This window comes from Halichoeres trimaculatus, unplaced genomic scaffold (assembly GCF_033239565.1).
Source record: "Halichoeres trimaculatus isolate MK-OKI-2021-1 unplaced genomic scaffold, fHalTri1.1 fHalTri1_scaffold_20, whole genome shotgun sequence".
Taxonomy (NCBI): Eukaryota; Metazoa; Chordata; class Actinopteri; order Labriformes; family Labridae; genus Halichoeres; species Halichoeres trimaculatus.
Genome location: NW_027437198.1, coordinates 9341849 through 9355231, shown reverse-complemented (window position 1 = coordinate 9355231; position 13383 = coordinate 9341849). Strand labels below are relative to the sequence as shown.

Here is a 13383-nt window from a genome sequence, read left to right as displayed (position 1 = left end):
TCGTTCACTCATCCTCTCCTTCAACATTCCTGCTGAGCAGACCAGAGGTCACTGCCAGGACAATCCACGCTGTGTGTGTGTGTGTGTGTGTGTGTGTGTGTGTGTGTGTGTGTGTGTGTGTGTGTGTGTGTGTGTGTGTGTGTAGGGCCTCCTCTGTCCAGGATGAAGGATGGAAGGAGGGAGGTGAAGGAGAGGTGAGCGGGTGACGGGGAGGAGGTCATCCCACGGTCAAATACAAACGCCTCTTCCCCGCCGTCTCCTCCTCCTCCCCACCTCCTCCTCCTCCTCTCGCCCACTTCTTCTCCTCTTCCTCTCCCTCTCCACCTTTGTCTTCTCCATTTTTGTCTTTTCCCCCTCCTTCTCTCCACACAGACACAGAAATGTTGGAGCTATTTTTAGTCGAGGAGAGACAGAGAGATAAACTCTTCAAAAAGGATCTAACCCTGTTATCTGAATTTTTTCCCCCTCACACACACACACACACACACACACACACACACACACACACACACACACACACACACACACACACACACACACACACACACACACACACAGCGTCCTGACCCAGAATGTGACCCTACGCAGTAATGGATAAAAAATGAGGAACCTTTAACCTCTTCTTTCCCTCCTCTCCTCCCTCTACAGTATCTCCCTCCTTTTCTTTCATATCTGTCTTTTTCTTTCCCTCCTTTAATCCCTTTATTTAATTTTTGAAATCCTGTCCCGTCCTTCCCTTCCTCTTTTAATACTCTATTATAAATACTGCGAGTTTTTTTGTAATTCAGGAATAAATTATTAATGTTAAGAATAACCTGTTTGAAAAAGCTGACAATCTTTCAAATTTCAACAAATTGTCTTCATATAAAATAGATAAATAAATAAATGTTTTTATGCACTTATGTAAGAAAAAATGTAAAATTCAGATTTTTGAAACATTTGAAATTTAGGTATTTAATTGGGTATTACACTTCCAGCTCTCTTTGTAAATTCAATCAGCCAATCAGAAACTAGTATTAAGGTGGCACAAGCTGCAACAATTCAGGATCCCGAACCTTACTTAATATTGCTTAGGCTCTCCCACAACGCAAAGCAGAGGTGAGTTAAGAAAGATGGAGTAAAAAGAAAAATAATCCAAAAAAAAATGAAACTCTTAAAGTCCAATAAACACAAACCGTACATGAGGTGACATTCAGGACTCTGTGCTCTCAGCTGAAGCTTTTATGATTTGGAATATTACTAAACGCTTTCTAACACAACTCCATGATCAGGGTAAAGCAATGATTTTCACACAGAGCTTTTTACCTAAACAGAAAACGGCAAATACCAAATTTCAACCTGACGTCACCTGGTAGTTGGTCGACTGTACAGAGGCTTCAGTTTGGTTCAGGTCCAATCTGTGGCTCCTTCCACACGTCACTTTCTCCCTCTCTACTCTGCCTAAATAAAGGAATAAAACCACAAAATGTAACCTTAAAAGATGATAAAATAATGAAGCTCTTATTGTTTTGTCTTCATTTGTTGCCTGGTTTAGCTTTGGTGTCCATCATGAAGCGGTGATCATCTCTGAACAGTCCCAACAAAGCGCCAAACAAAATGTGTTACACTGATAAAATAAAGTACAAACAGCTGATTCCAAGGATGTTTCAGTGTCATCACCTAAAATTCTAATGTCCAGGTTATGTTTGTAAATGAGAACTGGTTTTTCTTCTGTAGGATTATCTGGTAAAATAAAGGTCAAATAAATAAATAAAAATTAATTTTGATACTGTTTTAATTTTCAGAAATCTGCCTAACAAAAAAATGTTTTGTCTCATGGAAGAGGTCAATAGACTTTTTTTAAACTCTGTCAGGATTTAATTTTTTTAGTATTAAAAAAATAAATTATTTTTTTTTTTTTTCTTAGTCTTGTGTAAAATCATTTTTTGAAATCTTCTTTCCGTTCTTTGTCAAACTCTCCTCTCTCACACACACCCCTCACACACACCTCCAGTCTACAAGATCAGACCTCGTGGTTGTTTCCAGGCCTCTAAGCTGTGCGCCACCTGCTGGTCATAACAGGAAAGCATGTTTCTTCCTGTTTTCACCCTGTGGTCAGTCAGCTGACTCTGTGACACTTCAGCAGTAAACAGTCACAAGTTTGAGAGGTCAAAGGTCAGAGGTGAGCAGAGAAGAGCTGCTGCTTTTTTTAAACTAAGAGAACATCTTAAAATCTAGAGAGGGTTCGTCAGAGGAGGGACTGTTTAGTGGGCAAACGTAGGCAGAAAAACCTCACTTGAGGCCTCACTTTAGATGAAATAAATTTACCAAAGATCTGTTAAAAAAATAATTATTCAAATGGAAAAATCCAAAATAACTGTGAATTTATCCCCATTATAATTCAAGATCACAATGAGTCCTCTGCAAATTTTAACTCTAAAATAAAACAAAATAAAAAAAACCAATAAATTATTACAAGACAAAATGATATGCAAGGAAGAATTTTTTAAAAAGTCAGTTTGCATCTGGTGTCATGATTTAGAATAATTTTAGGGCAGTTGCACTAAGACTAAAAGCAAGAAACAAGTGTTTGATGTAGAAATGATTTTCTAATTCTGAAGAAAAAAAGAGCACAAAAGTAGAAAAATGTAATCCTTGTTGTCTCACAACAAGGATTAATGTTTGGGCAAAATAAATCATGACCACAGCAACAACAAAAAAACACATTTTACAAAAAAAGACCAAATTATTCTGAAATAACAATATTTGAACATTTTGCATTAAATGCATTTCCATTGCAAATTGCACATTTTTTATGACATTTGTTCAGTGCACTATTTCTTAACTTAAATCGTGTATTTATTTTCATTCTACTCTATGCAAAGTTCTTTATTTAATATTGTAGTTATTATTATTTTTCTCTACTTCTTAAGCTCTATATTTTCTATTTTTTTCTACTTTTTCACAACATTTGTACTGAGAGAGTGCAGTTTAAACCAGAGTCAAATTCCTTGTATACTTGAAAATACTTGGCGAATAAAGGCGATTCTGTTCTGATTCTCATTCTAATTCTGATTGTATTGAATGCAGCTTTACCTTAAAAAAAACATGAAAAATTAAAGAGCAAATAGAGAAGAAACATCAAGGAAATCAAAAGCAATTTTATCTGTTGCCAGATATGTCATTGAATGAACTCACACTTCCTTTATTTGTTTGTTTTTTAATTATTAATTTTGTTAATTTGTTTGTTTTTTGTTATGGGACATTCTAATCGTGAAAAATGCAAAGTGACATAACAAAAAAGAAGTCATTTTTCATAAATATAAAATATATCTAAAATAAATTTAAAATGACTATAAATATGCCTAAAAGTAATCACAAAATGAAAGTGATTATAATTGAGTGATCATATTTCACACCAATATTTTGAAGTGTCTTGTGTATCTGGAACATTAAAATAAAAGTAATAATTTTTTTTTAAGAAAAAGAAGAGGAAAATGTCTTCACTTTGACATCCCTGCATTAAAATCAAAACACATTATTCAATCAGCATCGGAAATGGTTTACAGAAGTGCAACAGCCTCCAGCCTCTAAACCACATCCCAAACCACAAGTCACACATCCCCTCAGGATTCTCAACATCTGCATGTGTCCTAGAACTTTTGTCTGTGTTCTCTCCTTTACTTCAGAAGCTAGATAAGGTCAAAGTTCATCCGCAAACAAACACAAACATACGGCTATCTATCAGTGAACAGTCTGTGTTTCTGTCCTCAGAGCTGCTCAGCTTCATCACACTCATCTATATTTCAGAGACGCTCACACACATTTATCACTGATGAGCCCTCGTTAGGGAACAACCTCTTCCTCCTCCTCTTCCTCTCTCTGTGCACTAATTAACAGTTCCTCTGTCTTTGTCTCTGTGGTCTGCCTCACAGGTTGGCGTTTCCTTCCAAAGTGCTAAATCAAAACTTATCCTGCACGGGGAGATAATGAAGCTTGCAGACACAGAGAAAGAAAGAAATAAAGAAAGTAAGAGAAATCTCATGTTTCTCATGTTTGTTTTTATAATTTGAATGAAATGTCGTCTGTCAGCAGCTCCACATAATATGAGAAAAATGTGCCATGTGTGAGATCGTTCAGCGTCATGACAACAAAATGTTGTGCTATAAATAAAATAAAGAGAGTAAGGAAGTCTTAACCCACAGGTGCTTCTTCACTTTTACACAATACCAGCCAAACTTTGATTCCTTCCATCAACACACAGACAACAGTAAGCATAAACAATGACCCCCTTTTAAAATAAATAAGAATATACATATCAAATTAAATGCATGTTACTCTGTGCCCCCCCCCCCAAAAAAAATAAAAATAAAAAAAAAAATAAAAAAGGAAAGAAACTGGGCTTCATGCAATTAAGGTCAGTTTGGGAAAAAGGATTTCTTCTTCGTGAGTTTTCTGTTTGCCATCAAGGTTTTGTACACATCACTTATTTAAAAAAACAAAACGAAACATTAAAAAAAATAATAGTTAAAGTATAGCCTGCACTAACTAGTCTCAGAGAATCAAACACTTAAAAACCAGAGGAGTAGTACCCGTTGCTGTGTGGAGTGGAGCTCTGAACTGGGTTGAACTGGCAGCGGGGCGACACCTGCTGACTGGCTGGTGAACTGCGGCCTTCAGTCTGCTCGTTCTGCACTGCATTACTCTGTTATGTAATCTAATGAGTTAAGTTCTAATGATGATTTTTAACTAATCAATCATTTTCCTGCTCTGTAAGGTTTTATTTGTTGCCATTCCTGGATGATTCAAAAGATGCTCGGCTCAGCAAAACATTTCTCAATTTATTAATTACACTGCCATCCTGAATTAAAACGAGAGTAAATTACATTTAATTTCTTTAAAATTTGTTTCTTCTTGGATTTATTTTATATTTATCTATATGTTATTATTTTTTTATCTTTTTATTTTCTCATCTGATGAATTTCAGAAACTTTACAGAGAGATGAGGGTAAAATGAATCAACATGTCAAATGTTTTATAAATAATCTGAGGCCTGGTAAAGGTCTGGGCGTTTCATTTTAGACTACGTTTGAGTGGGTTCAGCTGTCGGATGATTTAAATATTCGTCCTTTACCCTTTATAATCTGGTGACCTCTGAGTTTGAAATCCCTGCGTTGTAAAAACAGCTTCTTGGCTCCCACTTAAAGGGAACCTGCTGCATGCAGAGGAGTGACCTCGTCCAGTCCTTCACCGAGGAACTGATGACAGTAAAAAAAGGAAAGTTTGAGTGATGGAGCGGGAACATTTCGCTGCATCACTCAGATCGATGACACGTCTTCTGTGGCGCAGCGTTGGAGTGCTGCAGCGCTGCAGCAGATCTAGTTCTCAGAGGAGAGCTGAGCGTTTGACGTCAGAGTGAGACGCAGTGCCAAGGTCAGCCTGCTGCAGGGCAGGGAAAGGGCATGGGGTCAAAGGTCAGGAGGTAAAAAGGTCAGAAAGGAAGAGAACAGAGAGGCAGGACGGAACAGAGAGAGTACTCTGATCTCACTGGTAGAAAACAGTCGTTGAAACTCGCCCAGTTCTGGTTACAGCACGGTTACAGATCTGACTTCTTAAAATGTAGAAGATTTTTACTGAACATTAACACGTATACACACACACAAACACACATTCACACAAGTCTCCCTCAGCATGGCCCCAGCATGATCTTTAGGGGAGGGCGAGACATGCAGAAAGGTCAAAGGTCAGACAGTGAAAGAAACCAGCAAAGTTGTCCAAGAGAGTCCAAAAATTATGAAACAAGGAAAAACTCCTCATCCTTTTTCTTTTTCATTTCTTTTTAGCTTTTTCATCTGTTTTCTAATGAGGTCACAGCTTGTACACAGACTCATCAGGCCCTTTTGTTTACTTCCTGTCTCCTCCTGCAGCCATCACCATGGCAACAGGTAGAGTTTGACCTCTGTGTAACCCCACAGACATGGAAGTCTGAGCCCCCCTCCCCTCAGAGTGGGAGTGAATCTGAGGTTAGGGCTGCGTTCAAAGGTCACTGTGAGGTCGGAGGATGATCAGGCTGAAGATGAGACCAGTCAGAGGCTTTTGTTCTGCTTTACAGAAAGTTACACATCTTTTTTTTTTTAAACTAAAGCGTATTTACAGAGGGATTATCAGCCTACGCCAGGGGTAAGCAACCCTTTTTCCTGACTCGTGCCGCTTTAAAATACACTCATGCCCAAAGTGCCAAGACCTACTTCTTTTATAGAATCATTGACAGTCGATAACAAAGTCTCCTTGAATGGTTTTCCATGCTCAGCTACGCAGTGAAAATGCTGTAATTTCCTCCCGTTGCCTGGTTTTTAACAGTACAGAAAGTTTTGAATATGTTGCTTTGTTTCACATACTTTGCTAACACTGTTTTGCCACTAAATAAATGCAATTACAAGCTAGCAGCCTGACCACTCAAGAGATTTTCGTTGACGCACTCGCAAGACACATTTGCACACTTGTAACATCAGTGATTTAAATTTAATATTTAAAGTTATTTGTTAAATTATTAGAAGAAGAATTAGAACATCTAGTGTGCTCAATTTCATGTTAAGTGTTAAATAGAATACAACACAGTAGTTTTATAATGTCTTTTATTTTTTCCTCTGTCTCACTGTAATTATTCTCTGCGTGCCAACATAAATAGCCCTGCGTGCCAGCTCTGGCACCCGTGCCCTAGGCTGCCTACCCCTGGCCTACGCCATCATAAAGATGTGCACGCATTTTGACCGCTGAAGTAGGGTTTAGCTCCATTCATTCAGACGAGTTAGCTTTTTTCTAACACTAAATTCTACCTGTCATCAGCATAAAAATGTACGGTTGTTCCGTGGTCAGTTGTCAGAAATGATAGTATACAACAGAGGCAACGTCTATGATGGTTACAGAGTAACCGGTGTATTGGAGTTAATAGCGACCTTGCTAACTGGTGACAGCCGAGAGTCACCAGCTAACACGGCTGTTCTTTACACTGACACACCAGCAACGTCTGCAGGTGTGTATGTGTTGTCTTTATCCAACTGCAGTTAACCAGGTTTGACCGCGAATATGCAACATTAACTGCTTATATTTAATATACAAATTTGTTTGGGGTCGAGGTTCTGACCAAACATGGACTCAATAAAGAGAGTAAATATTAAGTGAAGCTATAAATTATGATAATTAACAGAAACAGACTTTATGATCAAAGTAAAATCACTGAACATTATGAAATGATGAACCCGTCTATTAACCCTGAAATACTCAACCATTAATATTGTGATCTGGTGCAGTTCTCTGGATGTAGTTTCCTGGTTCTTTTATTATGAACCCAGTCTCAGATTCAGCAGTCTGTGCTGTTTTTTGTTTGGGAGGGTTTCTGATTTATTGACACACGTTTACATCCTGGTCTGTCACAGTCTGGTAAGTGTCCACGAATAATGCAGTCAGGCCTAGGCCTGTCACAATAATCAATAAATCAATGAACCGAACGATAAATAAAAACGTCCTCGGTAAGTTTGCCAATCTTGATAAACTGACACGTGCATGCATGTTTGTTTTCCTCCTCTCTTTCGACCAAAGAGGCTGAATGAGAAGATGGCTCACTACGTCTGTCTTTCCTAACATCGGGGTGCATAGGTTCTATAGCGGATTTAGCAAATTTATTAGCGGTTCTTAAGCCGCCTGCCACAGTCCCAGTGTGGGAATATTTTGCTTTTTATCAGAATGAACAAAGTGTGAGCTCATGAACACCAACGAGCTGATATGTCGCATTTGTTAGAAAATAGTGGCGACGAAGAAGAAGAAGGGGAGGTGCAGCAGAGCCTTGTTCTTTGACAATCCGCTCTTACTGAGGCTTTTGGTCGGCAAAGTAAATAGAAATAAAAGCGCCAAATGGTGGGCACTCAAAGACAGCTACATTACCAAACAAATGCAGCCCTTCAATACGGTTGAAAGCCAGAAATGTTAAAAATGTTTGACAGACAGTATGGATTGACTGAGAAAAAGTACATGTTACAAACAATTTAAGAACTGTGTAAACTCCCTTTAATTAAGGCTATAGTTTTTATTGCTGTTTTTTTTTTTTTTGGAGTTTTGTTTTTTCTTTAGAGACAGGTTCTATGTTTTATTGTTTTTGATTAGTATTAATTATTTTCATTGACATGTATTTTTTTAGAAAAGAGAGTCCATTTCATTTTCATTGTATTTTTTTCTCTTTCTTGTTTGTTAAATTTATTATATTTTTTGTTTAATTTGTTTTATTTAAAAGATCCTGACCTTTTAATTACAGTTAAATACGCTTAAGAAATTAAAGTTTCTTGCTTTTGATATGGTGTACTCACTTTATTATCCCATTTATCATGATTACATCAATGAAAAAATGAAAAAAAATCAAAATAATATTGACAATAATATTGTCATCTGCAATAATATTTTGGAAAATTATCGTCAAGCAAAATTTGTTATTGTGACAGGCCTAGTCATGAGCATCAAGTGACAGTTGTGTGTTTAAATTGCTCTCTGGGTACACGCTGGATTTCTCTTCTAAAAAATGTCTGTCTACCTAATATCTGTCCACTTTTCGATCTCTTCTGTTCACTCACTGCTATTTCACAAACCTGGAAGCCATTTACCATCTGTAGACGTGATGATATTTAGTTTAAAAATATGGTTAACTCCCCTACGAAAGTTGACAAACCATTATATTCCCCAGTGCTTCTGCACTCAAGTTGTGCGCGCATCAAACGTTCATAAACAAATAACCCTTCTATAAGACCCCATCTTTTGCTGTCACAGTTTCCTGCACGAAGTAAAGTCCATTCACCAAAAGTTCTTACAGTGCCCGACATCATTATAGAAAGGTCCCCTCTGAAAACATTGTGCAATTTTTTTGTCTAAAAGGAGGCCAACAGGTACAAATAAATTGACCTAACGCAACCTTTACCCAACAAATACAAAAACAAGAGCTCAGGTATCACATAACTTGAAAAGGGGGTAAATCCATCAGCCCAAACATTTCATGAAACTGTTCTAAGCCTCCTGATCCGTCTCCTCTTTGTACTTTATATGGTCCTTTGTCCTCCTCTATTATTTACTGTAGTTTCACTGAACTATAATGTTGTGTTTAGGGTCCAAGAGACCTTGGCCTTATATTGTTTCATCACCTCTGTACTCGTTTTATTGCTGCGTTTTTACAGTTTGTTCATAAGAACTTGGAGCAGGAGTTTACCCCCCTGGGTCCAACTGACGCCGACCAATGACGAGAGTAATACTACTCTGTAAGAAATGCTGTCTATGTTTCTGAGTGACAGGTGGGGGCATTAAACCCATGCACTTGGCTCATGTGTAGCTCATAGAACATAAAAATCTGTAAATGTATCCTGACATTTCGTGATGAGAATGTTGTAGAAGAAATGGAAAGCCTTTGTTGTCTTGACGCCCTGTAGAGTTGAATAAAAAATCCAGGTGCAGCGGTTAGACTTGAAGCCAGTTTGTGTTATAACTTGATTTAACCTTTACACCTAGGAAGGAGCAGGTGACGCCTGTAAAGTCAGACTAGCTGGACAGAAATTAGTTTTCAGGTTACTTTTGTGTTAATTTTTCAAACAAACCGAGAAATCAAATAAGAGCAGACCCACAACATCATGCAGGAGTTCAGGCGCATCCCCCCAAGAACATTAGGTGCTTCCAGGGAGTCTCAGAAGGCGAGTGTGTCCCTCATTATTGTCCTAATTATAGTAAATAAAGCAAATTTGATTTATCCAGCCAGATTAAAACAACGTGAACTTTCTGTCTCTCTTTGTTCCCTCACTCTCTGTGGAATAATCTGAGAGGTCCAACATCTGCTGGTCCCTCACACACACACTCACACACATACACAAGCACATACTCCAAGACCAGCAGCTTGCATCTTCACGCTTGCAACACACTCAGTCACACTCAGCATAAACACACACACTCACAGTATTTATGGGCTTTTGTTTCCTTTGTTAGTGAATCTGAACTTCTAACTAGCCTTTGCTCAGTCAGCCTCTCTCCGTCTCTCTCTCTCTCTCCCCAAAGTTGTTGCCATGGAAACAGAGCATCATACAGACTTTCACCTTCAGAACAAACACACACACACACACACACACACACACACACACACACACACACACACACACACACACACACACACACACACACAGACAGCTGTGAGGCGGCCGTGCGCTCTACAGACGTGAAGTTAAATGTGTGAATGGAGGGCTGTAAATTCACCACAGAGAGATTTACAACTCACACACACACTCTCTCTCTCTCTCACACACACACACACACACACACACACACACACACACACACACACATATACACATATACACACAAAGACAGTCCAGGAGGGGGGATTAAACGGGTGGAGTAAACAGGAGCAGTGTGATGGGAGATTTTCTCCTCTCCTCCTTTCACTCAGGAATTCTAAATGAGCTGTAAAGGAGCAGTTCCACAATTTGAAGAAACATGTATTTCATGTTTTGAGGAAACTGTTCATATTGTGATGTTTTTGTTTTGCTGTTATTCACACTATTTTACATATTATGTGTCTTTATGTTGATGTAATGTGAAAGCATTGTGTGTTACCAACTGTTACCATTGCAACAGCTCCATCACAAGAGTTAGCAAATGTGCTACAAAAAAGCAACATCAGTCTATTTTCCACACAATGGACAGCTGGAGTAGTTGTTCTTTTTAAAATAACAATAAATAAAAGCTATACGAACGCCCTGAGCAGCTTGAGCAGACAAAGTCATAGATAGGACCTAAACATGAATTTTAATGTGACGTCTATGCAGCAGGTTACAAAGTTTTGTTACTATACTGATGTGCAAGATGACAAACCCCGGTGTGGGGGCTCAAAGCCTGCCCCATTTTTTTAAATGACCCCGGTTGAAAATGTGTTTAAAAACTGTTTTAGATACAGACAGGTGGTGTCACAGAGACTATGTTCATTTATTGCACAGTATATGGGTTCAAGTTAGATTTCAGTCTCAGATGGCCACACAGCTAACAGTTCAATTATCCAACTCTGAGCAGTGAACTCATAGACTGTCTTTAGAGTGGACAGTGACAAATCAAGATGACAAATCAGCAACATCACAAGGGTTCCTCCTGTGTTATTAGGGGGAAAGTATTTTTTCGACAAAAAATCCAGGGCATGAAAAATCACTCAGCTTTACAGGCAGCTGAATGAGCTACAGTTGCACCCAAAATTATTCAACCCCTACAACTCGCGAGATTGCGAGCAACTTTACGAACTTCCGGCTATTTGAAATGAAGAAATCAACCAAGAACATTCAAAAACAGCTGGATACAATTCTTATTAGCAATTAGTTTATAAAATAATGATAAAAAAGCTTTTAATGACTATTCAGTGTCAAAATGATCTAGCCCCAAACAGAACTACACATGAGAACGAACACAAACCAGGTGTCCCTAATCAAAGACTTGACTACACATCAGGGGTTTGCTAACGGTGTAACAGAAATGAAGAAACTTTCAGCTCTGACTTACGATAAAGATGAAGTTCGGTTCAGCAGTCCTCCTCTTCCTCAAGTCCGGCGGCATAAAGTTCTCCTCCAAGATATCCAAACATCCTCACAGCTGTAATTTGTAAAATTCACCGTGTATATTCCGTTACTGACAGTCACTCCGTCAACAGGTGTTCATACTGTACGAACCACTTCTTTTGATTTGCTTGGCGGTTGGAAAAACCAGCTAGTCGGCGCTTTATCGCCACCTACAGGACGGGAATTTAGAGCACACGACCGAGTAACAAAATAACCCTGTTACTGTTACTGTTTTCAATAAAAAGGCGAAAGTCTTGTCTTTTTCTTTTCTTTTCTTTCTTTCTTTTTTTTTCTTTTTTTTTCTTTTTTTTTTACTGCAATGTTTCCCTGCACATTTGTAATTTGGTTTTTGAAGGGATTAAAAAGGCCCTCAATATAGTTTTCAAAAAATACACCATGGACTTAAGTTAATATCATCACGTCATGAATTTTTTGTTTTGTCTTTTTTATTAATTAAAAAGTAAAAAAAAAAAAAAAAAAAAAAAGATTGCACACAAGAACTAGGTCTGCACCAATCCAACTTTTCTGGTTCCAATACCTATACCTGGGCTTTGGGTATCTATCAATACCGATACTGATCCAATACCAGTGTTAAATAATAAACTTCATGCCCTACTGTGAGATAAGTCAAGTAATGCTTTTGGTAAAAAGGCAAAAATGAGTAAACGGAATTACTGAAGTTGAAAATATTGAGCTGTAAACTGAATACAAACCCTGGTCTGGTCTGGTAATGCAGCAAAAAAAAAACAAAGGTGCATTAGAGGTAACATTTCAAATTAAGTAGCTGAGAGCGCTGGTAAGAAAAAAAAAAAAGGCATAGAGCTGGTTGCCTGGATCAGCACCGTGGATCGGCCCCTTTCCCACCGATACAGATCCAGCTTGAGGGACACAGATACACCGACACCTGATGCCAGATTCGGTATTGGTGCATCACTAGAAAAACGTGAAATATACAAAGACATCGCATATCACTCAAGTTATGAATGATAAAGTCAGACATTTAAGTAATCCAAACATACAAGATTCAAATCAAAGTTAATACCTAATGAAATGTCCCAGCTTTGTTCACTCTGCCTGTACTTTGTCAACAAATTCCTGAGATCAGAAAAAGTCTTTCCCTTCATTTCTCATTTCAGGTCCATTACAAAAATAGTTTCAATGACATGACTGATGGTCGGCCATTTTTCAGAAAGCACTTAAAGTCTCTCCTGATGTGACTCAGCAGACTCTGAGCAGCTCCTCCTCGGTTGCTGCAGATTTTTGGATCCGATGTCCTGATGTTTCTGACATCCTGATTGAATTTGTTGAGTGATTGGTTATTGTACTGTGCGCAGTATAATATTATCAGACTGACGACTCCAGACAGACCTGTCACCAAGTTAGAGAAATGATAGACAGAGCCACCAGGATAAAGAAAAAAAGGTCTTGAAAAGAATTTATAAAACAGGGTCTGGACAAAGCTCTGACAAGTCAGTTGTAAAGTAGCAGCATCATGTTGTTGGGAGCTGGAAGAGACCAAAATTGAGAGAAAAAAAAAGAGTGACTATGTCAGGTTATTGTAAACACTCCCACAAAAATAATTTGATTTGATGCATGGACAAAATCATCCATATAAACTTTAAAGAAATACAGTTTTAAGGCACTATGAAGGTTTTTATGTTGTGTTCATTTCTACATTTAAAGACTACATTTCCCATGAGCACCATCACCCCCCATAAGGCTGCATCTCTTTCCTAAGTGTGTGGAAATAAAAGAATGGTCAGGCTGATCAAGATAAGAATTT

At 38.2% G+C, this 13383-nt stretch overlaps 1 long non-coding RNA gene across 1 annotated transcript in view; it reads right to left on the bottom strand.

The window, feature by feature from the left end:
- Positions 1 to 11706, bottom strand: part of LOC141808999 (uncharacterized) — an 88499-nt gene extending 76793 nt beyond the window's left edge. The window contains exon 1 of the long non-coding RNA XR_012599973.1: positions 11545 to 11706. This is a non-coding gene — a long non-coding RNA (uncharacterized LOC141808999). The remainder of the gene's footprint in view (positions 1 to 11544) is intronic.
- Positions 11707 to 13383: the final 1677 nt, after the last annotated feature.